This window comes from Bombina bombina, chromosome 3, assembly GCF_027579735.1.
Source record: "Bombina bombina isolate aBomBom1 chromosome 3, aBomBom1.pri, whole genome shotgun sequence".
NCBI classification, from domain to species: domain Eukaryota; kingdom Metazoa; phylum Chordata; class Amphibia; order Anura; family Bombinatoridae; genus Bombina; species Bombina bombina.
Genome location: NC_069501.1, coordinates 182,488,522 through 182,513,077, shown reverse-complemented (window position 1 = coordinate 182,513,077; position 24,556 = coordinate 182,488,522).

Here is a 24,556-nt window from a genome sequence, read left to right as displayed (position 1 = left end):
TCAATTAACTCGGGAATGAGAGGCAAAGGGTACCTGTTCTTTTTAGTACGCTTGTTTAATTCCCGATAATCTATTATCAGACGTAAAGACCCATCCTTGTTTTTCACGAAAAAAATGCCGGCACCGGCAGGGGAGGTGGAAGGGCGAATAAAACCTTTTTTTAGATTATCAGTGATATAGGTTTTTAAATGAGCCAATTCAGGTCTAGAAAGAGGATAGATGTGGCCATAGGGAATGGTTGCCCCGGGAAGTAAGTCTATGGGGCAATCGTAAGGCCTATGTGGGGGCAACGACTCGGCTTCTGTTTTATTGAAGACAGCAGAGAAGTCAAGATATTGTGTAGGAATAGGAGATGAGGAGGTAGTGAACAAGTGAGTGTTTGGAAAACAAGTTGAGACACAGTAGGGAGAGGAGAATGAAATGGTGAGGGTATCCCAATGTACCACAGGTTGGTGTAGTTGAAGCCAAGTGATTCCCAGAACAATAGGGTAAATGGGAGAAGAAATAATATCAAAGGAGATAGTTTCAGTGTGACCAGGTGGAGAGGAAACGAGTAAAGGAATAGTCTGTTGAGACACTGGACCAGATGCTAAATGCGAACCATCAATGACTTTTATAGGCAAAGGTGTGCTTTTAAACTGAAAGGGTATTTTATTTAATTCAACCAAACGTAAATCAATAAAGTTGGTGCAAGCGCCTGTATCAATGATTGCGTTACACTCTATCCTGTGTCGGTCCCACTGCAAAAGCAAGGGAATGGTAAGGTAAGCTGTAGCAGTGGTTTTTGTGTGGAAACAATGTTTTATGTTATGGATCTTACCTATCTTCTGCTTTAGTAATAGAGGGCACTCCTTAACTGCATGACCAGTACCTGCGCAGTACATACATAAATTCGCAGTTCGGCGTCTAGCCTTTTCATGCGGGGTAAGTGGACCCCTAATAAAACTGATGTCCATGGGTTGGTCGGACGGTGGACCAACGGTTGGAGGAGTTGGCAGTACCCTGCGAACAGGTGCTGTAGATGGGCTTCTTTCCTGCTTCCTCTCTCTAAGGCGTCTGTCAATTGTAATCGTGAGGGCATAAAGGTCGTCAAGACGATCCGGTATACCAATCCTGGCGAGCTCTTCCTTGATCTCCTCTGCAAGTCCGAGACAGTTTTGGTTTTTTAGAGATACCTCATTCCAGAGGGAATCTCTAGTCCAGATTCTAAATCTGGTAATGTACTCTTCTACCAGTGCTTTAGACTGCTTTAAGTTCCTGAGTTTACTTTCTGCAGTTATTTGACGGTAGGGGTCATCGTAGAGGCCTGATAATGCCTTTAGGAAAGCATCCAGGGAATTTAGAATGGGGTCCTGGGTCTCATAAAAGGAGTCGGCCCAGGCCCTGGGTTCTCCCCTGAGATAGGAGAGTATGGTTAGAACCTTGGACCAATCAGTTGCATATGTCCTAGGACGAAGGTCAAAAAGCAAGAGGCATGCATTCCTAAACTTCCTAAATGTGGAACGATCTCCAGAAAATTTCTCCGGGTAGGAGACTTGGGGTTCTGCTTGATGATCAGTTCCAGAGTTCCTATTTGACAATGCTTCCCTTAAACAGGCTTTGAGACTCTGGTTTTCTACCTGCAACTCTCTAAAAGCCTGTGTCAGACTATCCAAACGCTTATTTAGGGTATGGATTTGTGATGTTAGGTCACTGGGCTCCATTATCAAATATAGATTTTAGGGCTGGTTTATTATGTAATGATCAGCAATTCGATTGCTGTTTCTTTAGTCTGATTATTAGTATTCTCTGGTAAATAGTTTGTATGTATCATGTGATTAAGTCTGTCTGCTAGTGAGGAGACAGAGTCTTAATCACCTGGATTAATGTAGCCCGGAATATTCACCTCAAAATTATAAGTAGTAAGATCAGGTGAATTATATCTGGGTCCAGAGATAAGTTTGTACTATGTAAACTTTTAGATAATAAGTAGCAGTTTATATAGGTTTGTGACAGATAAGTGAGGTCCCCTGTAAGGTAATACTGTGCCTTTAAATAATACACCTTGCGGTAAAGATAAGTTCACAGTGTGGAGTATAATGTTTCAGCTTGCTGGCCCTTTAAATAATACACCTTGTGGTAAAGATAAGTTCACAGTGTTAAGTTTACTGTTTCAGCTTGCTGGCCCTTTAAATAATACACCTTGTGGTAAAGATAAGTTCACAGTGTTAAGTTTACTGTTTCAATGTAGGGAGAGACAGTACTGGCGCTAACAGCTAGGTAGTGATTAAACAAATAAAGTGAGTAATTCTCAAAGTGAGTATATCCAAATAGGAAAGGTAACAATAGTCTATTACTACTAGATTTATTCACAAGCAAAGCAAAAAGAGACAAAGGTTAAAAACTTAAATGTTTATTATATAAAAGGAAGAAATAAATAAGCCTAAATAGGATAGCACAAGTAGTATCTAGTGTATAGTGGATAAATTTAAATGACCTAGCTCTAAAGATGAGCTCGAACAAGCAAATTACAATAGGTAAGTATATCAAAACTATCCTATACACTAGTCCCTAGTTAATCCTAAATAGGGACAGTAATAACAAGATATCAATAGTAGTCACAAAGCTACACTTAAGCTATGAATGATAAAAATACATAAAAAATAATACAAATCAAAATATTAACAGACTGGACGTCCAGTTATAATGATAAAACAGGCACAATAGTGATAAAACAGGCACATTAGTAAAATATGCAGATATTAAAACTAATTGGACAAGTACTAGCTGCCCAATGGTAACAAAGTCTATTTATACAGACAGGGAGTGAAGTACGAATGACCGGTCAAAAATACAAGTGGTAATGGACGATCAAGTAAGGATTACTGCAAAAAGTGAACAGTGCACTCTCATATGCTGTTGATCTTGCTCAGGCGAGTATTGGATCATACTAGCATATGAGAGGGGTACCTGAGGTGGCCGGCGTTATATCCGTTTGATAGGGGTGGCTGCCAGGAGCCGTGCACTCTTAGCAATACTCGAGTGCTGTGGGAAATCCCCTTGTAGGATCTTAGTTTTCTGGGTCTTTTTCTCCTATCGCAAGTCGCTTGCTTTACCTCTGTCCTCTATGAAGGCGAGTGCGGTGCAGGCTGCTGGGGCTGTTCCGGTTTCCTTGGCCACAACAAAGTGACGTATCCGCTTACGTGTATGAGGTTTGCGTGCGGTCGTCAACAGCTGGGCTCAGGTTTGGACTATAGCCAAAAAAGTTCCGATTCAGGTGCAGGGCTTACCAAACGTATTTAGATTCACGCTTGGAGTAATAAAGTTCTTTTTCCTTTGGTAGTAAAGCAGTGGGCCAACTTCAACGCGTTTCCCCCCTTCCTTGGGGCTTTTTCAAGAAGTATTGAATGTTTGTCTTAGGTGTTATTAAATACCCCTCCTCTTATTTGTGATTGGAGGACCTTAATACAGGGGTGTGGATTTCTCCAGAGTGCTTTCTTAAGGTGGTGCCGGTATAATTATCATTTTTCAAAATGCACAATAATAGTCCTTTATTTTAGAATGCAACACAGAAGGGTATTCTGCACATATAACAGTGTAAATATGCCTCAAACTGACTATGATCACACCTATGGGTAATAAATGAACAACGGACTAATAAACAGTGGATTCCTATTGCCAAATGTGCTTTTTCTCTTTTTATTTATATATAGCTTGCAGAGTGTGAACCTCTAAAGACGTATGGCAATATATATGAATTATATAAAACATATAATTAAGAATTACAATACTTGTTAGAAAGTGTGAGAAATTTCCAAACTTATAGCATATATTAGTATGCTCAAACATTCACCCTATCAATCGAACATGAATGGTGTTAAATCTAATTCTGAGTTTAGCCCTAAGGGGTGTAGGGTCTTCATGTTGTATATTAGTTCTGCCTCTTTTTTAAGTAGCTTTGTCTCGTAATTACCACCTCTCCAATCAGGTTTCACTTTCATTATACCCCAAAAGGAAAGGTCTTTAATTCTGTTATTGTGTACATCTCTAAAATGCTTATATAGATGTGTATCCATTTTTCCTTTTTCTATTATGCAAAGATGTTCTCTTATTCGTTCCCTTAGTGTTCTTGAGGTCTCCCCCAAGTATTGTTTTTTACAGCTACATTGTAGTAAATAGATTATGCCCTTATCGGTACAGCGTATGGTGTCTCTAATAGGGAATATCTCACCAGTTTGTGTTGACTCATATTCTTTAATTTTGCTGCTATAATTGCAAGATCTACAGCAATGGCATGGGAAAAAAACCATATAGTGGGTTACCTGATAGGTCCTGTTCTTTTAAATTGTGTTTTGTTTTGAATTCACTTGGTGCCAGCATAGTTTTTAAATTTCTAGCTTTTTTGTAGATGAATTTAGGATTTTTTGAAATTTTATCTCCTATAATGGGATCTTCTCTGACGTGATGCCAATGTTTACTAATAATTTTCTCTATTCTTTTATGTTCTCCATTATATTGTGTTATAAAGGGGACTATTATCTCATCAGTATCTCTTGTTTCTTTTGTAGTGGAAACAAGAGATACTGATGAGATAATAGTCCCCTTTATAACACAATATAATGGAGAACATAAAAGAATAGAGAAAATTATTAGAAAACATTTGCATCACGTCAGAGAAGATCCCATTATAGGAGATAAAATTTCAAAAAATCCTAAATTCATCTACAAAAAAGCTAGAAATTTAAAAACTATGCTGGCACCAAGTGAATTCAAAACAAAACACAATTTAAAAGAACAGGACCTATCAGGTAACCCACTATATGGTTTTTTCCCATGCCATTGCTGTAGATCTTGCAATTATAGCAGCAAAATTAAAGAATATGAGTCAACACAAACTGGTGAGATATTCCCTATTAGAGACACCATACGCTGTACCGATAAGGGCATAATCTATTTACTACAATGTAGCTGTAAAAAACAATACTTGGGGGAGACCTCAAGAACACTAAGGGAACGAATAAGAGAACATCTTTGCATAATAGAAAAAGGAAAAATGGATACACATCTATATAAGCATTTTAGAGATGTACACAATAACAGAATTAAAGACCTTTCCTTTTGGGGTATAATGAAAGTGAAACCTGATTGGAGAGGTGGTAATTACGAGACAAAGCTACTTAAAAAAGTGGCAGAACTAATATACAACATGAAGACCCTACACCCCTTAGGGCTAAACTCAGAATTAGATTTAACACCATTCATGTTCGATTGATAGGGTGAATGTTTGAGCATACTAATATATGCTATAAGTTTGGAAATTTCTCACACTTTCTAACAAGTATTGTAATTCTTAATTATATGTTTTATATAATTCATATATATTGCCATACGTCTTTAGAGGTTCACACTCTGCAAGCTATATATAAATAAAAAGAGAAAAAGCACATTTGGCAATAGGAATCCACTGTTTATTAGTCCGTTGTTCATTTATTACCCATAGGTGTGATCATAGTCAGTTTGAGGCATATTTACACTGTTATATGTGCAGAATACCCTTCTGTGTTGCATTCTAAAATAAAGGACTATTATTGTGCATTTTGAAAAATGATAATTATACCGGCACCACCTTAAGAAAGCACTCTGGAGAAATCCACACCCCTGTATTAAGGTCCTCCAATCACAAATAAGAGGAGGGGTATTTAATAACACCTAAGACAAACATTCAATACTTCTTGAAAAAGCCCCAAGGAAGGGGGGAAACGCGTTGAAGTTGGCCCACTGCTTTACTACCAAAGGAAAAAGAACTTTATTACTCCAAGCGTGAATCTAAATACGTTTGGTAAGCCCTGCACCTGAATCGGAACTTTTTTGGCTATAGTCCAAACCTGAGCCCAGCTGTTGACGACCGCACGCAAACCTCATACACGTAAGCGGATACGTCACTTTGTTGTGGCCAAGGAAACCGGAACAGCCCCAGCAGCCTGCACCGCACTCGCCTTCATAGAGGACAGAGGTAAAGCAAGCGACTTGCGATAGGAGAAAAAGACCCAGAAAACTAAGATCCTACAAGGGGATTTCCCACAGCACTCGAGTATTGCTAAGAGTGCACGGCTCCTGGCAGCCACCCCTATCAAACGGATATAACGCCGGCCACCTCAGGTACCCCTCTCATATGCTAGTATGATCCAATACTCGCCTGAGCAAGATCAACAGCATATGAGAGTGCACTGTTCACTTTTTGCAGTAATCCTTACTTGATCGTCCATTACCACTTGTATTTTTGACCGGTCATTCGTACTTCACTCCCTGTCTGTATAAATAGACTTTGTTACCATTGGGCAGCTAGTACTTGTCCAATTAGTTTTAATATCTGCATATTTTACTAATGTGCCTGTTTTATCACTATTGTGCCTGTTTTATCATTATAACTGGACGTCCAGTCTGTTAATATTTTGATTTGTATTATTTTTTATGTATTTTTATCATTCATAGCTTAAGTGTAGCTTTGTGACTACTATTGATATCTTGTTATTACTGTCCCTATTTAGGATTAACTAGGGACTAGTGTATAGGATAGTTTTGATATACTTACCTATTGTAATTTGCTTGTTCGAGCTCATCTTTAGAGCTAGGTCATTTAAATTTATCCACTATACACTAGATACTACTTGTGCTATCCTATTTAGGCTTATTTATTTCTTCCTTTTATATAATAAACATTTAAGTTTTTAACCTTTGTCTCTTTTTGCTTTGCTTGTGAATAAATCTAGTAGTAATAGACTATTGTTACCTTTCCTATTTGGATATACTCACTTTGAGAATTACTCACTTTATTTGTTTAATCACTACCTAGCTGTTAGCGCCAGTACTGTCTCTCCCTACATTCAAAATATCCCTTGGTCTCTGTGAGAGGGACCATTTTTGTACTTGGCTGGTAGAAATAAGCGCTGATTCTTACCTCTATCCTAAAGTTTACTGTTTCAGCTTGCTGGGCCTTTAAATAATACACCTTGCAGTAAAGATTTGTAAACAGTGTTAAGAATACTGTATCAGCTTGCTGCGCTGTTAAACATTACACCATACGGTAAAGATAAGTTCACAGTCTTAACGGCAATGCTAACACTTGTATACGGAACCTGGCTCTAGCAGCTGTGTGCGTGCAGCTTCTCTGATCCTCTCTGCAGATTGCGGCCTGTGTCTGTTAAGCTGGAAGTTGTTAGAGCGGCGTGCGTGCTGCAGTTGCAACAGGTGACTTCTGCTTTAGATGAAAAGTAGCTTCAGTTGAAGGAGACAGAGCTAATCACGGAACAAGTGATACTCTGTTTTAGACAAGTAACAAGAAAAGCTGGAGAGTGAGTGGGTATCAACCTTCAATAAACCAGCAAAGGTGTATGGGAAATGGAAAGCTTTTAAAGGAAAAGAGAGCCAGATAATTGATTCTTAAGGTGGTATGTGAGATGTAGTAACATAAGTTAAGGTGGAACTGAGGAGTTCATGACACAGACACTCCCAGCTACTCGGAATCCGCCATTTTAGACTCATAACGACCTTGCTTTTTTAATGAGAGGACGTGTTGTGTTTTGCTCCTGACATTAATAGGAAAAACATAGCTAGGCTAGTGTATTTACAGTCCAGAAGAACTCCACTCATCTCTGCTGCAAGCACAGCACCCCAAAAAGCCCTTTTTAGGGCTATATTTCGTGCCGTTTTTTTTTTTCTTTTTTTATTAGCATTTGCCTGGCTTTCAGCTGTGTGTTTAAGGCTCACAGGATATGCTGTGACTACTGCCACCACTGATATCTCCCTAACAACATCAGTTTAAATTTAACTAACCCAAAAATATAATTATTTTTCTAGTGTAATTTTTTTTCATTTTCTATCAGGCCAGTGTCACACAGCATATACTCTGGTTCATTGCTCTGTGCCAGCCAGCAGCCAGCAGTGTTAATATCTGTTTATAACATTATTTTTATTTTTAAAAAAATACACAACAAAATATTTTTCTAGTGTAATCTAATTACATTTACTATCATGCCTGTGTCTGTCAGGCTCACTCAGCATTAATATACCTCTTTTTTTTTCAGTCTTTTGGTTAATTGGTCTGTGCCAGGCAGCCACCCAGCAGTCATATCTATTTTTCTTTCACCTTAATTTTAATATATAAAAAAAAAAAAAGGTTTAAATTTGTTTGCTAGTGTAATCAAATCTAATTTTCTATCCGGCCTGTGTGTTTTGCTGACATAGAGAGCCTACTGTGTTTACTTGCTGCCCTCCCTAGTCTATGAGCCACGACTCATATGTGTTTAACCTTTTTTTAATTTCCCCCCCAAAAAAATAATTTCAATCATTTTTCTAGTGTAATCTAATAGTATTTTCTATCAGGCGTGTGTGTATCCGACATACAGAGCCTACTGTTTTTAATAGATGCCCTTCCAAGGCTATCAGCCACGACTCATATGTATGTGCTTAACCTTTTTCATAAAATTTCCAAAAAAAAGTCTTTAAATCATTATGCTAGTGTAATCTAATTGTATTTTCTATCAGGCCTGTGTCTAACTGTCTATCTGACTTACACAGCATACTGTTGTTATAATTGCTGCCCTACGTAGCAGCCAGGGTGTGCGACCACTCATAGAGTCATATGTGCATTGCACTTCTTAACGTAATTTTAATATTAAAATCTAAAATTTTAAAATATTTTGCTAGTGTAATGTAACTTAATTTTCTATCAGTCCTGTGTTTTTGTCACTTACACAGCATACTGTGTTAAATTACTGCCCTACCTACCATCCACGACTCATATCTGCCAGCCTGTCTGCCAGGCCCAAGTAGCCAATTAGTGGCACCAATCACAATTCTTGTAACAGTAATAAAAAATAAAAAAAACATAATTTTTTGGACTGCAAATATTCAGTCTCCTAGGGCCATTGAATTTCATTTACCTCCTGCCTGCCACTGCCAGCCTTTTGTGCCAGGCCATCTTGCCAACTATTTACACCAATCATAATTGTTGTCACAGTCAGACAGTATAGTTATTAATTTAAATAAAAACATTTTTTAGTGTTGATCTTAACCCTCAGTTTGCTCGTGCCTTTGAATTGCACTTTTCTACAGCCTTCCAAGCCTGTGTGCCAGGCCTGCTTAAAAAATATTTACACCAATCATATTTGTTGTGACAGTATTCTAATAATTAAAAATTAAAATTTTTGGTAATAGTTGCTGTGATTTGAATCCTCAGTTTGCTGGTGCCATTGAATAGCACTTTCCTCCTGCCTTGCAGCCTGCTGTGAGCCAGGCCCACCTAGCCAATTGTTGTCAGCAATCATATTTCTGTTAACAGTATTGCAAAAATTGTCAATCATCACTGTTTAGACTGTCAGTAATCAGTCTCCTAGTGTCCTTGAATTGCATCTCCCTCCTGCCTGCCATCCTTTTGTGCCAGGCCGTCTTGCCAACTATTTACACCAATCCTAATTTTTTGTCACAGTATAGTTACTAATTAAAATTAAAAAAATCTTTATTGTTGATGATCTTAACCCTCAGTTTGCTCGTGCCTTTGAATTGCACTTTTCTACAGCCTTCCAAGCCTGTGTGCCAGGCCTACTTAAAAAATATTTACACCAATCATATTTGTTGTGACAGTATTCTAATAATTAAAAATTAAATTTTTTGGTAATAGTTGCTGTGATTTGAATCGTCAGTTTGCTGGTGCCATTGAATAGCACTTTCCTCCTGCCTTGCAGCCTGCTGTGAGCCAGGCCTACCTAGCCAATTGTTGTCAGCAATCATATTTCTGTTAACAGTATTTCAAAAATTGTCAATTATCACTGTTTAGACTGTCAGTAATCAGTCTCCTAGTTTCCTTGAATTGCATCTCCCTCCTGCCTGCCATCCTTTTGTGCCAGGCCGTCTTGCCAACTATTTACACCAATCCAAAATTTTTGTCACAGTATAGTTACTGATTAAAATTAAAAAAATCTTTATTGTTGATGATCTTAATCCTCAGTTTGCTCGTGCTTTTGAATTTCACTTTTCTACAGCCTTCCAAGCCTGTGTGCCAGGCCTACTTAAAAAATATTTACACCAATCATATTTGTTGTGACAGTATTCTAATAATTAAAAATTAAAATTTTTGGTAATAGTTGCTGTGATTTGAATCCTCAGTTTGCTGGTGCCATTGAATAGCACTTTCCTCCTGCCTTGCAGCCTGCTGTGAGCCAGGCCCACCTAGCCAATTGTTGTCAGCAATCATATTTCTGTTAACAGTATTGCAAAAATTGTCAATCATCACTGTTTAGACTGTCAGTAATCAGTCTCCTAGTTTCCTTGAATTGCATCTCCCTCCTGCCTGCCATCCTTTTGTGCCAGGCCGTCTTGCCAACTATTTACACCAATCCAAAATTTTTGTCACAGTATAGTTACTGATTAAAATTAAAAAAATCTTTATTGTTGATGATCTTAATCCTCAGTTTGCTCGTGCTTTTGAATTTCACTTTTCTACAGCCTTCCAAACCTGTGTGCCAGGCCTACTTAAAAAATATTTACACCAATCATATTTGTTGTGACAGTATTCTAATAATTAAAAATTAAAATTTTTGGTAATAGTTGCTGTGATTTGAATCCTCAGTTTGCTGGTGCCATTGAATAGCACTTTCCTCCTGCCTTGCAGCCTGCTGTGAGCCAGGCCCACCTAGCCAATTGTTGTCAGCAATCATATTTCTGTTAACAGTATTGCAAAAATTGTCAATCATCACTGTTTAGACTGTCAGTAATCAGTCTCCTAGTTTCCTTGAATTGCATCTCCCTCCTGCCTGCCATCCTTTTGTGCCAGGCCGTCTTGCCAACTATTTACACCAATCCAAATTTTTTGTCACAGTATAGTTACTAATTAAAATTAAAAAAATCTTTATTGTTGATGATATTAACCCTCAGTTTGCTCGTGCTTTTGAATTTCACTTTTCTACAGACTTCCAAGCCTGTGTGCCAGGCCTACTTAAAAAATATTTACACCAATCATATTTGTTGTGACAGTATTCTAATAATTAAAAATTAAAATTTTTGGTAATAGTTGCTGTGATTTGAATACTCAGTTTGCTGGTGCCATTAAATAGCACTTTCCTCCTGCCTTGCAGCCTGCTGTGAGCCAGGCCCACCTAGCCAATTGTTGTCAGCAATCATATTTCTGTTAACAGTATTGCAAAAATTGTCAATCATCACTGTTTAGACTGTCAGTAATCAGTCTCCTAGTGTCCTTGAATTGCATCTCCCTCCTGCCTGTCATCCTTTTGTGCCAGGCTGTCTTGCCAACTATTTACACCAATCCAAATTTTTTGTCACAGTATAGTTACTAATTACAATTAAAAAAATCTTTATTGTTGATGATCTTAACACTCAGTTTGCTCGTGCCTTTGAATTGCACTTTTCTATAGCCTTCCAAGCCTGTGTGCCAGGCCTACTTAAAAAATATTTACACCAATCATATTTGTTGTGACAGTATTCTAATAATTAAAAATTAAAATTTTTGGTAATAGTTGCTGTGATTTGAAACGTCAGTTTGCTGGTGCCATTGAATAGCACTTTCCTCCTGCCTTGCAGCCTGCTGTGAGCCAGGCCCATCTAGCCAATTGTTGTCAGCAATCATATTTCTGTTAACAGTATTGCAAAAATTGTCAATCATCACTGTTTAGACTGTCAGTAATCAGTCTCCTAGTTTCCTTGAATTGCATCTCCCTCCTGCCTGCCATCCTTTTGTGCCAGGCCGTCTTGCCAACTATTTACACCAATCCAAATTTTTTGTCACAGTATAGTTACTAATTACAATTAAAAAAATCTTTATTGTTGATGATCTTAATCCTCAGTTTGCTCGTGCCTTTGAATTTCACTTTTCTACAGCCTTCCAAGCCTGTGTGCCAGGCCTACTTAAAAAATATTTTCACCAATCATATTTGTTGTGACAGTATTCTAATAATTAAAAATTAAAATTTTTGGTAATAGTTGCTGTGATTTGAATCGTCAGTTTGCTGGTGCCATTGAAACGCACTTTCCTCCTGCCTTGCAGCATGCTGTGAGCCAGGCCCACCTAGCCAATTGTTGTCAGCAATCATATTTCTGTTAACAGTATTGCAAAAATTGTCAATCATCACTGTTTAGACTGTCAGTAATCAGTCTCCTAGTGTCCTTGAATTGCATCTCCCTCCTGCCTGCCATCCTTTTGTGCCAGGCCGTCTTGCCAACTATTTACACCAATCCAAATATTTTGTCACAGTATAGTTACTAATTACAATTAAAAAAATCTTTATTGTTGATGATCTTAACCCTCAGTTTGCTCGTGCCTTTGAATTGCACTTTTCTACAGCCTTCCAAGCCTGTGTGCCAGGCCTACTTAAAAAATATTTACACCAATCATATTTGTTGTGACAGTATTCTAATAATTAAATATTAAAATTTTTGGTAATAGTTGCTGTGATTTAAATCATCAGTTTGCTGGTGCCATTGAATAACACTTTCCTCCTGCCTTGCAGCCTGCTGTGAGCCAGGCCCACCTAGCCAATTGTTGTCAGCAATCATATTTCTGTTAACAGTATTGCAAAAATTGTCAATCATCACTGTTTAGACTGTCAGTAATCAGTCTCCTAGTGTCCTTGAATTGCATCTCCCTCCTGCCTGCCATCCTTTTGTGCCAGGCTGTCTTGCCAACTATTTACACCAATCCAAATTTTTTGTCACAGTATAGTTACTAATTACAATTAAAAAAATCTTTATTGTTGATGATCTTAACACTCAGTTTGCTCGTGCCTTTGAATTGCACTTTTCTATAGCCTTCCAAGCCTGTGTGCCAGGCCTACTTAAAAAATATTTACACCAATCATATTTGTTGTGACAGTATTCTAATAATTAAAAATTAAAATTTTTGGTAATAGCTGCTGTGATTTGAATCGTCAGTTTGCTGGTGCCATTGAATAGCACTTTCCTTCTGCCTTGCAGCCTGCTGTGAGCCAGGCCCATCTAGCCAATTGTTGTCAGCAATCATATTTCTGTTAACAGTATTGCAAAAATTGTCAATCATCACTGTTTAGACTGTCAGTAATCAGTCTCCTAGTTTCCTTGAATTGCATCTCCCTCCTGCCTGCCATCCTTTTGTGCCAGGCCGTCTTGCCAACTATTTACACCAATCCAAATTTTATGTCACAGTATAGTTACTAATTACAATTAAAAAAATCTTTATTGTTGATGATCTTAATCCTCAGTTTGCTCGTGCCTTTGAATTTCACTTTTCTACAGCCTTCCAAGCCTGTGTGCCAGGCCTACTTAAAAAATATTTACACCAATCATATTTGTTGTGACAGTATTCTAATAATTAAAAATTAAAAATTTTGGTAATAGTTGCTGTGATTTGAATCGTCAGTTTGCTGGTGCCATTGAAACGCACTTTCCTCCTGCCTTGCAGCCTGCTGTGAGCCAGGCCCACCTAGCCAATTGTTGTCAGCAATCATATTTCTGTTAACAGTATTGCAAAAATTGTCAATCATCACTGTTTAGACTGTCAGTAATCAGTCTCCTAGTGTCCTTGAATTGCATCTCCCTCCTGCCTGCCATCCTTTTGTGCCAGGCCGTCTTGCCAACTATTTACACCAATCCAAATATTTTGTCACAGTATAGTTACTAATTACAATTAAAAAAATCTTTATTGTTGATGATCTTAACCCTCAGTTTGCTCGTGCCTTTGAATTGCACTTTTCTACAGCCTTCCAAGCCTGTGTGCCAGGCCTACTTAAAAAAATATTTACACCAATCATATTTGTTGTGACAGTATTCTAATAATTAAATATTAAAATTTTTGGTAATAGTTGCTGTGATTTAAATCATCAGTTTGCTGGTGCCATTGAATAACACTTTCCTCCTGCCTTGCAGCCTGCTGTGAGCCAGGCCCACCTAGCCAATTGTTGTCAGCTATCATATTTCTGTTAACAGTATTGCAAAAATTGTCAATCATCACTGTTTAGACTGTCAGTAATCAGTCTCCTAGTGTCCTTGAATTGCATCTCCCTCCTGCCTGCCATCCTTTTGTGCCAGGCCGTCTTGCCAATTATTTACACCAATCCTAATTGTTGTCACTGTATAGTTACTAATTAAAATAAAAAAAAATCTTGATTGTTGATCTTAATCCTCATTTTGCTTGTGCCATTGAATTGCACTTTTCTACTGCCTGCCAGCCTGTGTGCCAGGCCCAACTATCCAATTAGTGCTAGCAATCATATTTCTTTTAACAGTATTGCAAAATTTGTCAATCAACACTGTTTTGACTGTCAATCTGCAGTCTACTAGTGCCCTTGAATTGCATTTTCCTCCTGCCTGCCTGCCTGTGTGCCAGTCCCAATTAGCCAATTAGTGCCACCACTCATATTTATTGTAACAGGATTGGAATTTTTGTTAATCATAACTGTTTTGACTGTGATTCTTCAGTCTCCTAGTGCCATTGAATTGCAGTTTCCTTTCTCCCAGCGTGTGTGCCAGACAGGCTCATTTGCCAAATAGTGCCAAACAATCATATTTGTTGCCACAGTACTGGGGAGCTGGGGATATTTTTGCCAAATTACTGGACGCTCATGCGCAATGCCTGTAGGCTCATGCATCCTTTTGAGGAGGTGACAAACCTTGTCAGTCGCACCGAAGGCACCATCAGCGACATCATACCATTTGTTTTCTTCCTGGAGCGTGCCCTGCGAAGAGTGCTGGATCAGGCAGCAGATGAGCGTGAAGAGGAAGAGTTGTGGTGTCCATCACCCCCACAAACAGCCGAATCAGCATCGCTTGCTGGACCTGCGGCAACGCAGGAAGAGGATTGTGAGGAAGAGGAGTCAGAGGAGGAATGTGGCTTTGGGGAGGATGAGGAGGAGGAAGACCGAGCACAACAGTCAACCCAGGGTGCTCGTTGTTGTCACCTCTCTGGTACCCGTGGTGTTGTACGTGGCTGGGGGGAAGAAGATACCATCAGTGAGATCAGTGAGGAGGAGGAACGCGACATGATTAGCTCAGCATCCAACCTTGTTCAAATGGGTTCTTTCATGCTGTCGTGCCTGTTGAGGGACCCTCGTATAAAAAAGCTGAAGGAGAATGACCTGTACTGGGTGTCAACGCTCCTCGACCCCCGGTATAAGCATAAAGTGCCTGAAATGTTACCAAATTCCCGCAAGTCGGAAAGGATGGAGCATTTTCATAATAAATTAAAAACTATGCTTTACACAGCGTATAAGGGTGATGTCACAGCAGCACGGGAATGTAACAGGGGAAGAGATGAAATTAATCCTCCTCCTCCCATGACCAAGGCGGCAAGGACTGGGCACTTTCCTGACGTCTTGTTGATGGAGGACATGCGTATATTTTTAACTCCCATACACCATCAGAGCCTTTCGGGATCCAGCCTTAGAGAAAGACTCAACCGACAGGTAGCAGACTACCTAGCTTTAACTGCAGATATCGACACTCTCAGGAGCGATGGACCCCTTGACTACTGGGTGTGCAGGCTGGACTTGTGGCCTGAGCTATCCCAATTTGCAATGGAACTTCTGGCCTGCCCCGCTTCAAGTGTCCTGTCCGAAAGGACTTTTAGTGCAGCAGGAGGTTTTGTCACTGAGAAGAGAAGTCGCCTAGGTCAAAAAAGCCTTGACTATCTCACTTTTATAAAAATGAATGAGGGCTGGATCCCGAAGGGACTGACATTGGGTGATACATTTGAATAAAAAACTACTGATGATGATATGAGCTGCCTTGGGCTACAACTGGTACACAGGCTGGCCTTTTTTTTTTGGTTATAAAGACGGAGGACTTGCTTGACTTATCCGCCAACAACTAGTGTTCAAGCCAAAAGCTTTTAGGGCACTTTATAAATGTTTTACAAACATCGATTTTTCTGGCCGCTGCTACAGCAGTTGCTCCAACAATACCCCAATGTTTCAGTCATTTGTACATTCCTAATTTTTCTGGCCTCTGCTGCATCTCTATGGGTACAAAACTCAAATAAAAAAAATAAGGCACATAACACTAGTGATTAAACTGTTACGAATTGTACAACTTTACACACCACTCATATCCGGTGGACCATTCAATTGAACGCAAAATGCAGCAAATTTGAAAGAGTAGGACCGACCAAGCATCTTTATCCGTCTCTTGGTTGCTCTAAATTATCTCCGTGTTCCATCTATGGCATACCTGTACTCGATAGTGCAAAAGGGTGGCATATGTTTTGTTTCATGCTGTTGTGCCTGTTGCGGGTCGTGGCCCATGATATAAAAAGGCTGAAGGAGAATGACCTGTAGTAATGGTTGCCCCATCCAGTTTTTATAAAAATGTTCCTGGTTCCACTCAATTATCTTTGGGTTTCTAAAATGGATGCCATACCTGTACTCGCTTGTGCAAAAGGATGGCATATGTGGTGGTGTTTCCTGCAGTTGTTTCTGTTGAGGGTGCTGGACCCTCTTATAAAAAAGCTGAAGGAGAACGACCTGGAGTGGGAGTCCAAGCATGGTTTTTGGTGCTATTTCACTTTTACAAACAATTATCTGTGGGTTTCACAAATCAATGCCGTACCAGTACTCTATTGTTCCAAAGTATGCCATATGTTCTCTTTCCTGCTGGTATTTTGTTTGAGGGTCCTGGACACTCTTATAAAAAGGCCTAAGGTGAAAGAGGTGTACTGGGTGTCCACTCATATTTATTTTCTATTTCTCATTTGACCAAAATTATCTCTGGTTTTGTAAAATCAATGCCGTAACTGTACTCTATTGTTCAAAAGGATGCCATACGTCCTCTTTCCTGCTGGTGTTTTTTTTGAGTGTCCAGGACCATCTTATAAAAAGGCCTAAGGAGAAAGAGGTGTACTGGTTGGCCACTCATTTTTATTTTTCTATTTAACATTTGACCAAAATGATCTCTGGGTTTGTAAAATCAATGCTGTACCTGTACTCTATTGTTCAAAAGGATGCCATACGTCCTCTTTCCTGCTGGTGTTTTTTTTGAGGGTCCAGGACCCTCTTATAAAAAGGCCTAAGGAGAAAGAGGTGTACTGGCTGTCCATCGAATCATTTTTTTTATTCAAATTTACATTTAAAAAAAAAATTCTATGGGTTTCTAAAATCTATACCTTTCCTGTACTCTATTGTTCAAAAGTATGCCTTATGTCCTCTTTCCTGCTGGTTTTTTGTTTGAGGGTCCTGGACCCTCTTATAAAAAGGCCTTATGGATAAAGAATTGTACCTGGTGTCCATCCAATCATTTTTTTTAATTAAAATTCACGTTTGCAACAAATTATCCCCGGGTTTCTAAAATCAATGCCTTTCCTATAATCTTTTTTTCACAAAGGATGCCATATGTCCTCTTTCCTACTGCTGGTTTTGTTGAGTGTCCTGGAGCCTCTGCTAAAAAGGCCGAAGGATAAAGAAGTGTACTGGGTGTCTATTCAATGTTTTTTTAGATTTCCCAGTCTTTCAAAAATCAATGCCTTTCCTGTAATCTATTTTTCAAAAGGATGCCATATGTCCTATTTCATGCTGTTCTTTCTGTTGAGGCTCCGGAACACTCTTTTAAAAAGGCCTAAGGATAAAGAAGTGTACTGGGTGTCCAATCAATGTTTTTTTTTCTATTTCCCGGGTCATATAACTTATCTCTGTGTTTCTAAAATCAATGCCTTTCCTGTAATCTAATTTTCAAAAGTATGCCATATGTCCTCTTTCCTGCTGGTGTTTTTTTTTAGGGTCCAGGACCCTCTTATAAAAAGGCCTAAGGAGAAAGTGGTGTACTGGGTGTCCATCGAATCATTTTTTTGATTCAAATTTACATTTGCAAAAAATTATCTATGGGTTTCTAAAATCAATGCCTTTCCTGTACTCTTACTCTATTGTTAAAAAGTATGCCATATGTCCCCTTTCCTGCTGGTGTTTTGTTTGAGGGTCCTGGACCCTCTTATAAAAAGGCCTAGGGAGAAAGAATTGTACTGGGTGTCCATCCAACCATTTTTTTGATTCAAATTCACGGTTGCAACAAATTATCCCCGGGTTTCTAAAATCAATGCCTTTCCTATAATCTTTTATTTCATAAAGGATGCCATATGTCCTCTTTCCTACTGCTGGTTTTGTTGAGTGTCCTGGAGCCTCTGCTAAAAAGGCCGAAGGATAAAGAAGTGTACTGGGTGTCTATTCAATGTTTTTTTAGATTTCCCGTTGGTAACAATTTTTTTCTGTATTTCTAAAATCAATGCCTTTCCTGCAATCTATTTTTCAAAAGGATGCCATATGTCCTCTTTCATGCTGTTCTTTCTGTTGAGGCTCCGGGACACTCTTCTAAAAAGGCCTAAGGATAAATAAGTGCACTGGGTGTATAATCTATGTTTTTTTAGATTTCACGGTTGCAACTAATGATCTCTGTGTTTCTAAAATCAATGCCTTTCCTGTAATCTAATTTTCTAAAGTATGCCATATGTCCTCTTTCATGCTGCTGGTTTTGTGGAGGGTCCTGGAGCCTCTGCTAAAAAGGCCTAAGGATAAATAAGTGTACTTGGTGTGTAATCGAAGTTTTTTGTGATTTCACGGTTGCAACTAATGATCTCTGTGTTTGTAAAATCAATGCCTTTCCTGTAATCTAATCTTCTAAAGGATGCCATATGTCCTCTTTCATGCTGCTGGTTTTGTGGAGGGTCCTGGATCCTCTGCTAAAAAGGCCTAAGGATAAATAAGTGTACTTGGTGTATAATCGAAGTTTTTTGTGATTTCACGGTTGCAACTAATGATCTCTGTGTTTCTAAAATCAATGCCTTTCCTGTAATCTAATTTTCTAAAGGATGCCATATGTCCTCTTTCAAGCTGCTGGTTTTGTGGAGGGTCCTGGAGCCTCTGCTAAAAAGGCCTAAGGATAAAGAAGTGTACTGGGTGTATAATCTATGTTTTTTTAGATTCCACGTTTGCAAAAAATTATCCACGGGTTTCTAAAATCAATGCCTTTCCAGTAATCTATTATTCACAAGGATGCCATATGTACTTTTTGATGCTGTTGTTTTGGTTGAGGCTCCGGGAGCCTCTTATTAAAAAGGCCTAATGAAAAATAAGTGTACTGGGTGTCTAATCAATGTTTTTTTCGATTTACCGTTTGCAACTAATGATCTCTGTGTTTCTGAAATCAATGTCTTTCCTATAATCATTTTTTCCAAAGGATGCCATATGTCCTCTTTCCTGCTGCTGGTTTTGATGAGGGTCCTGGAGCCTCTGCTGCGCATAATAAAGAAAAAAAATTAATTTAACTTGACTTAATAACTGAAGCATGACTTCAGGAGTCAGGTGTGGTCGTAGGTAGTGGTTGTTGTTAGCAGATTATTTTTATTGCAAATTGCAATTGTCACAGTGTGCATAAAATGTGCGTCACTAGTCCAAATTTTAAGATTTTTTTTTCATTCATGATTAGTTTGGGGTACGGCGCAATATTGGAAAGGCAAAAAACAGGTCTCGGTACCCGTTGATATAAGGGGTGACTACTAGTGCTTTTACCAGGCTCCTCTTGGATAGCCCCAGAAAGTGTGAGTATGAATCCCAAAAAGAAAATTAAATTAAGGTTGAAAAATTACTCCTAAGTAAATTGTAAGACTTGGAGCTCCTCAAACACACGTCCTACCGCAACAGGTATAGGCTCCGCCCACCCAAATCTTACCTTTTTAATGCCAATTGATATTGCCACAGCTGGAATAACAGTAACTAACATGTGCGTCACCACAGTCTCCGAATCTATTGTCGGATGTATACAAAAACAACAATAAAGAATTCCTTTTGGGGCGCAAAGAGATGGCTACCTGAACACTCCAGGAACTTCACAAAAGTGGCTGTCTTGTGTTTCTGGTGATGTTGTAGACATCTGGGTAGTGTACAGGGAGGGCAAAAATCCTCTCCATCTCTGTGCACCACAGGACAGGACGTCCTTGTCATCCATAAGCACATGAAATTGATGGCATTTTCGTTGCTTCAAGAAGTTCAGTTTTTGTGGTGATAGTACAGAATTAAATAAACTTTGGTTTCCTACCATACTCAAGACAATCTTGTAGTTCAAGCTTCGGACTTGCTGTGGGAAACAGTGGGCTGTCCATAGCAGGAAGATGATTTAGACAGAAGTAACGGGCTCTGCTTGCAGGTGACACATGTTTATCGTCAATCATCAAAGGCGTTGTGTGCAGAATATGGCTGATGGCCCCTTATTCACATGTTTGTCCAGAGCAACAACATTTGCAAACAGCCAGAAGAGAGGTCGGTTCTCACCAGCCTTAAGTTGAGCTTCAATTACCAAATGCTGATATTCAATAAATAGACAAACAGTGCCTTAAAAAACACATTTGCAATATGGATTCACCAGAGCAAGGTCATTGCTAGTATTTCCCACAATAACAAAATTAAAATGACGCAACTCCGCAATCTTCCCCTTCACATTATTATTGTCACACTCCATTGTACTCCTATGCCCACCTCCCTGCTCTTGTTTTTGTTGAGGGTCCTGGAGCCTCTGCTAAAAAGGCCTAAGGATAAATAAGTGTACTTGGTGTATAATCGAAGTTTTTTGTGATTTCACGGTTGCAACTAATGATCTCTGTGTTTCTAAAATCAATGCCTTTCCTGTAATCTAATTTTCTAAAGGATGCCATATGTCCTCTTTCATGCTGCTGGTTTTGTGGAGGGTCCTGGAGCCTCTGCTAAAAAGGCCTAAGGATAAATAAGTGTACTTGGTGTATAATCAAAGTTTTTTGTGATTTCACGGTTGCAACTAATGATCTCTGTGTTTCTAAAATCAATGTCTTTCCTATAATCATTTTTTTCAAAAGGATGCCATATGTCCTCTTTCCTGCTGCTGGTTTTGTCGAGGGTCCTGGAGCCTCTGCTGCGCATAATAAAGAAAAAAAAAATAATTTAACTTGACTTAATAACTGAAGCATGACTTCAGGAGTCAGGTGTGGTCGTAGGTAGTGGTTGTTGTTAGCAGATTATTTTTATTGCAAATTGCAATTGCCACAGCGTGCATAAAATGTGCGTCACTAGTCCAAATTTTAATTTTTTTTTTCATTCAGGATTAGTTTGGGGTACGGCGCAATATTGGAAACGCAAAAAACAGGTCTCCGTACCCGTTGATATAAGGGGTGACTACTACTGCTTTTACCAGGCTCCTCTTGGATAGCCCCAGAAAGTGTGACTATGAATCCCAAAAAGAAAATTAAATTAAGGTTGAAAACTAACTCCAAAGTAACTTGTAAGACCTGGAGCTCCTCAAACACACGTCCTACCGCAACAGCTATAGGCTCCGCCACCCACAAATCTTAACTTTTTAATGCCAATTGATATTGCCACAGCTGGAACAACAGTAAATAACATGTGCGTCACCACAGTCTCCGAAGCTGTTGTCGGATGTATACAAAAACACTGATAAAGTATTTCTTTAGGAGCACAAAGAGATGGCTACAGGAACACTCCAGGAACTTCACAAGAGTGGCTGTATTGTGTTTCTGGTGATGTTTGAGACATCTGGGTAGTGTACAGGGAGGGCAAAAATCGTCTCCATCTCTGTGCACCACAGGACAGGACGTCCTTGTCATCCATAAGCACATGAAATTGCTGGCATTTTCGTTGCTTCAAGAAGTTCATTTTTTGTGGTGATAGATAGTACAGAATTAAATAAACTTTGGTTTCCTACCATACTCAAGACAATCTTGTATTTCAATATTCGTACTTGCTGTGGGAAACAGTGGCCTGTCCATACCAGGAAGATGATTTAGACAGAAGTAACGAGCTCTGCTTGCAGGTGACACATGTTTATCGTCAATCATCAAAGGGGTTGCGTGCAGAATATGGTTGATGGCCCCTTATTTACATGTTTGTCCAGAGCCACAACATTTGCAAACAGCCAGAAGAAAGGTCGTTTCTCACCAGCCTTAAGTTGAGCTTCATTTACCAAATGCTGATATTCAAAAAAATAGACAAACAGTGCCTTAAATAACACATTTGCAATATGGATTCACCAGAGCAAGGTCATTGCAAGTACTAAGTTCCCATGATAACAAAATTAAAATGCCACAACTAAGCAATCTTCAGCCTTCAGATTATTATTGTCACACTCCATTGTACTCCTATGCCCAGCTCCCTGCTCTTGTTTTTGTTGAGGGTCCTGGAGCCTCTGCTGAAAAGGCCTATGGATAATAAAGTGTACTGGGTGTCTGTTCAATGTGTTTTTTTATTTCACGGTTGCAAGTAATTATCTCAGTGTTTCTAAAATCAATGTCTTTCCTGTAATCTATAATTCAAAAGGATGACATATGTCCTCTTTCATGCTGTTGTTTCAGTTGCGGCTCCGGGACCCTCATATTAACAAGGCCTGAGGATAATTAAGTGTAACCGGTGTCTAATGAATGTTTTTTTCTAATTTCACGGTTGCAAATAATGATCTGTGGGTTTCTAACATCAATGCCTTTACTGTAATCTTTTATTCAAAAGGATGACATATCTCCTCTTTCATGCTGTTGTTTCGGTTGAGGCTCCGGGACCCTCGTATTAAAAAGGCCTGAGCATAAATAAGTGTCACGGCTGTGTAATCAATGTTTTTTTCTAATTTCACGGTTGCAAATAATGATCTGTGGGTTTCTAAAATCAATGCCTTTACTGTAATCTTTTATTCAAAAGGATGACATATCTCCTCTTTCATGCTGTTGTTTCGGTTGAGGCTCCGGGACCCTCGTATTAAAAAGGCCTGAGCATAAATAAGTGTCATGGCTGTGTAATCAATGTTTTTTTCTAATTTCACGGTTGCAAATAATGATCTGTGGGTTTCTAAAATCATTGCCTTTACTGTAATCTTTTATTCAAAAGGATGAAATATCTCCTCTTTCATGCTGTTGTTTCGGTTGAGGCTCCGGGACCCTCGTATTAAAAAGGCCTGAGCATAAATAAGTGTCACGGGTGTGTAATCAATGTTTTTTTCTAATTTCACGGTTGCAAATAATGATCTGTGGGTTTCTAAAATCAATGCCTTTACTGTAATCTTTTATTCAAAAGGATGACATATCTCCTCTTTCATGCTGTTGTTTCGGTTGAGGCTCCGGGACCCTCGTATTAAAAAGGCCTGAGCATAAATAAGTGTCACAACTGTGTAATCAATGTTTTTTTCTAATTTCACGGTTGCAAATAATGATCTGTGAGTTTCTAAAATCAATGCCTTTACTGTAATCTTTTATTCAAAAGGATGACATATCTCCTCTTTCATGCTTTTGTTTTGGTTGAGGCTCCGGGACCCTCGTATTAAAAAGGCCTGAGCATAAATAAGTGTCACGGCTGTGTAATCAATGTTTTTTTCTAATTTCACGGTTGCAAATAATGATCTGTGGGTTTCTAAAATCAATGCCTTTACTGTAATCTTTTATTCAAAAGGATGACATATCTCCTCTTTCATGCTGTTGTTTCGGTTGAGGCTCCGGGACCCTCGTATTAAAAAGGCCTGAGCATAAATAAGTGTCACGGCTGTGTAATTAATGTTTTTTTCTAATTTCACGGTTGCAAATAATGATCTGTGGGTTTCTAAAATCAATGCCTTTACTGTAATCTTTTATTCAAAAGGATGACATATCTCCTCTTTCATGCTGTTGTTTCGGTTGAGGCTCCGGGACCCTCGTATTAAAAAGGCCTGAGCATAAATAAGTGTCACGGCTGTGTAATCAATGTTTTTTTCTAATTTCACGGTTGCAAATAATGATCTGTGGGTTTCTAAAATCAATGCCTTTACTGTAATCTTTTATTCAAAAGGATGACATATCTCCTCTTTCATGCTGTTGTTTCGGTTGAGGCTCCGGGACCCTCGTATTAAAAAGGCCTGAGCATAAATAAGTGTCACGGCTGTGTAATCAATGTTTTTTTCTAATTTCACTGTTGCAAATACTGATCTGTGGGTTTCTAAAATCAATGCCTTTACTGTAATCTTTTATTCAAAAGGATGACATATCTCCTCTTTCATGCTGTTGTTTCGGTTGAGGCTCCGGGACCCTCGTATTAAAAAGGCCTGAGCATAAATAAGTGTCACGGGTGTGTAATCAATTTTTTTTTCTAAATTCACGGTTGCAAATAATGATCTGTGGGTTTCTAAAATCAATGCCTTTACTGTAATCTTTTATTCAAAAGGATGACATATCTCCTCTTTCATGCTGTTGTTTCGGTTGAGGCTCCGGGACCCTCGTATTAAAAAGGCCTGAGCATAAATAAGTGTCACGGCTGTGTAATCAATGTTTTTTTCTAAATTCACGGTTGCAAATAATGATCTGTGGGTTTCTAAAATCAATGCGTTTCCTGTAATCTTTTATTCAAAAGGATGACATATCTCCTCTTTCATGCTGTTGTTTCGGTTGAGCCTCCGGGACCCTCGTATTAAAAAGGCCTGAGCATAAATAAGTGTCACGGCTGTCTAATCAATGTTTTTTTCTAATTTCATGGTTGCAAATTATGATCTGTGGGTTTCTAAAATCAATGCCTTTACTGTAATCTTTTATTCAAAAGGATGACATATCTCCTCTTTCATG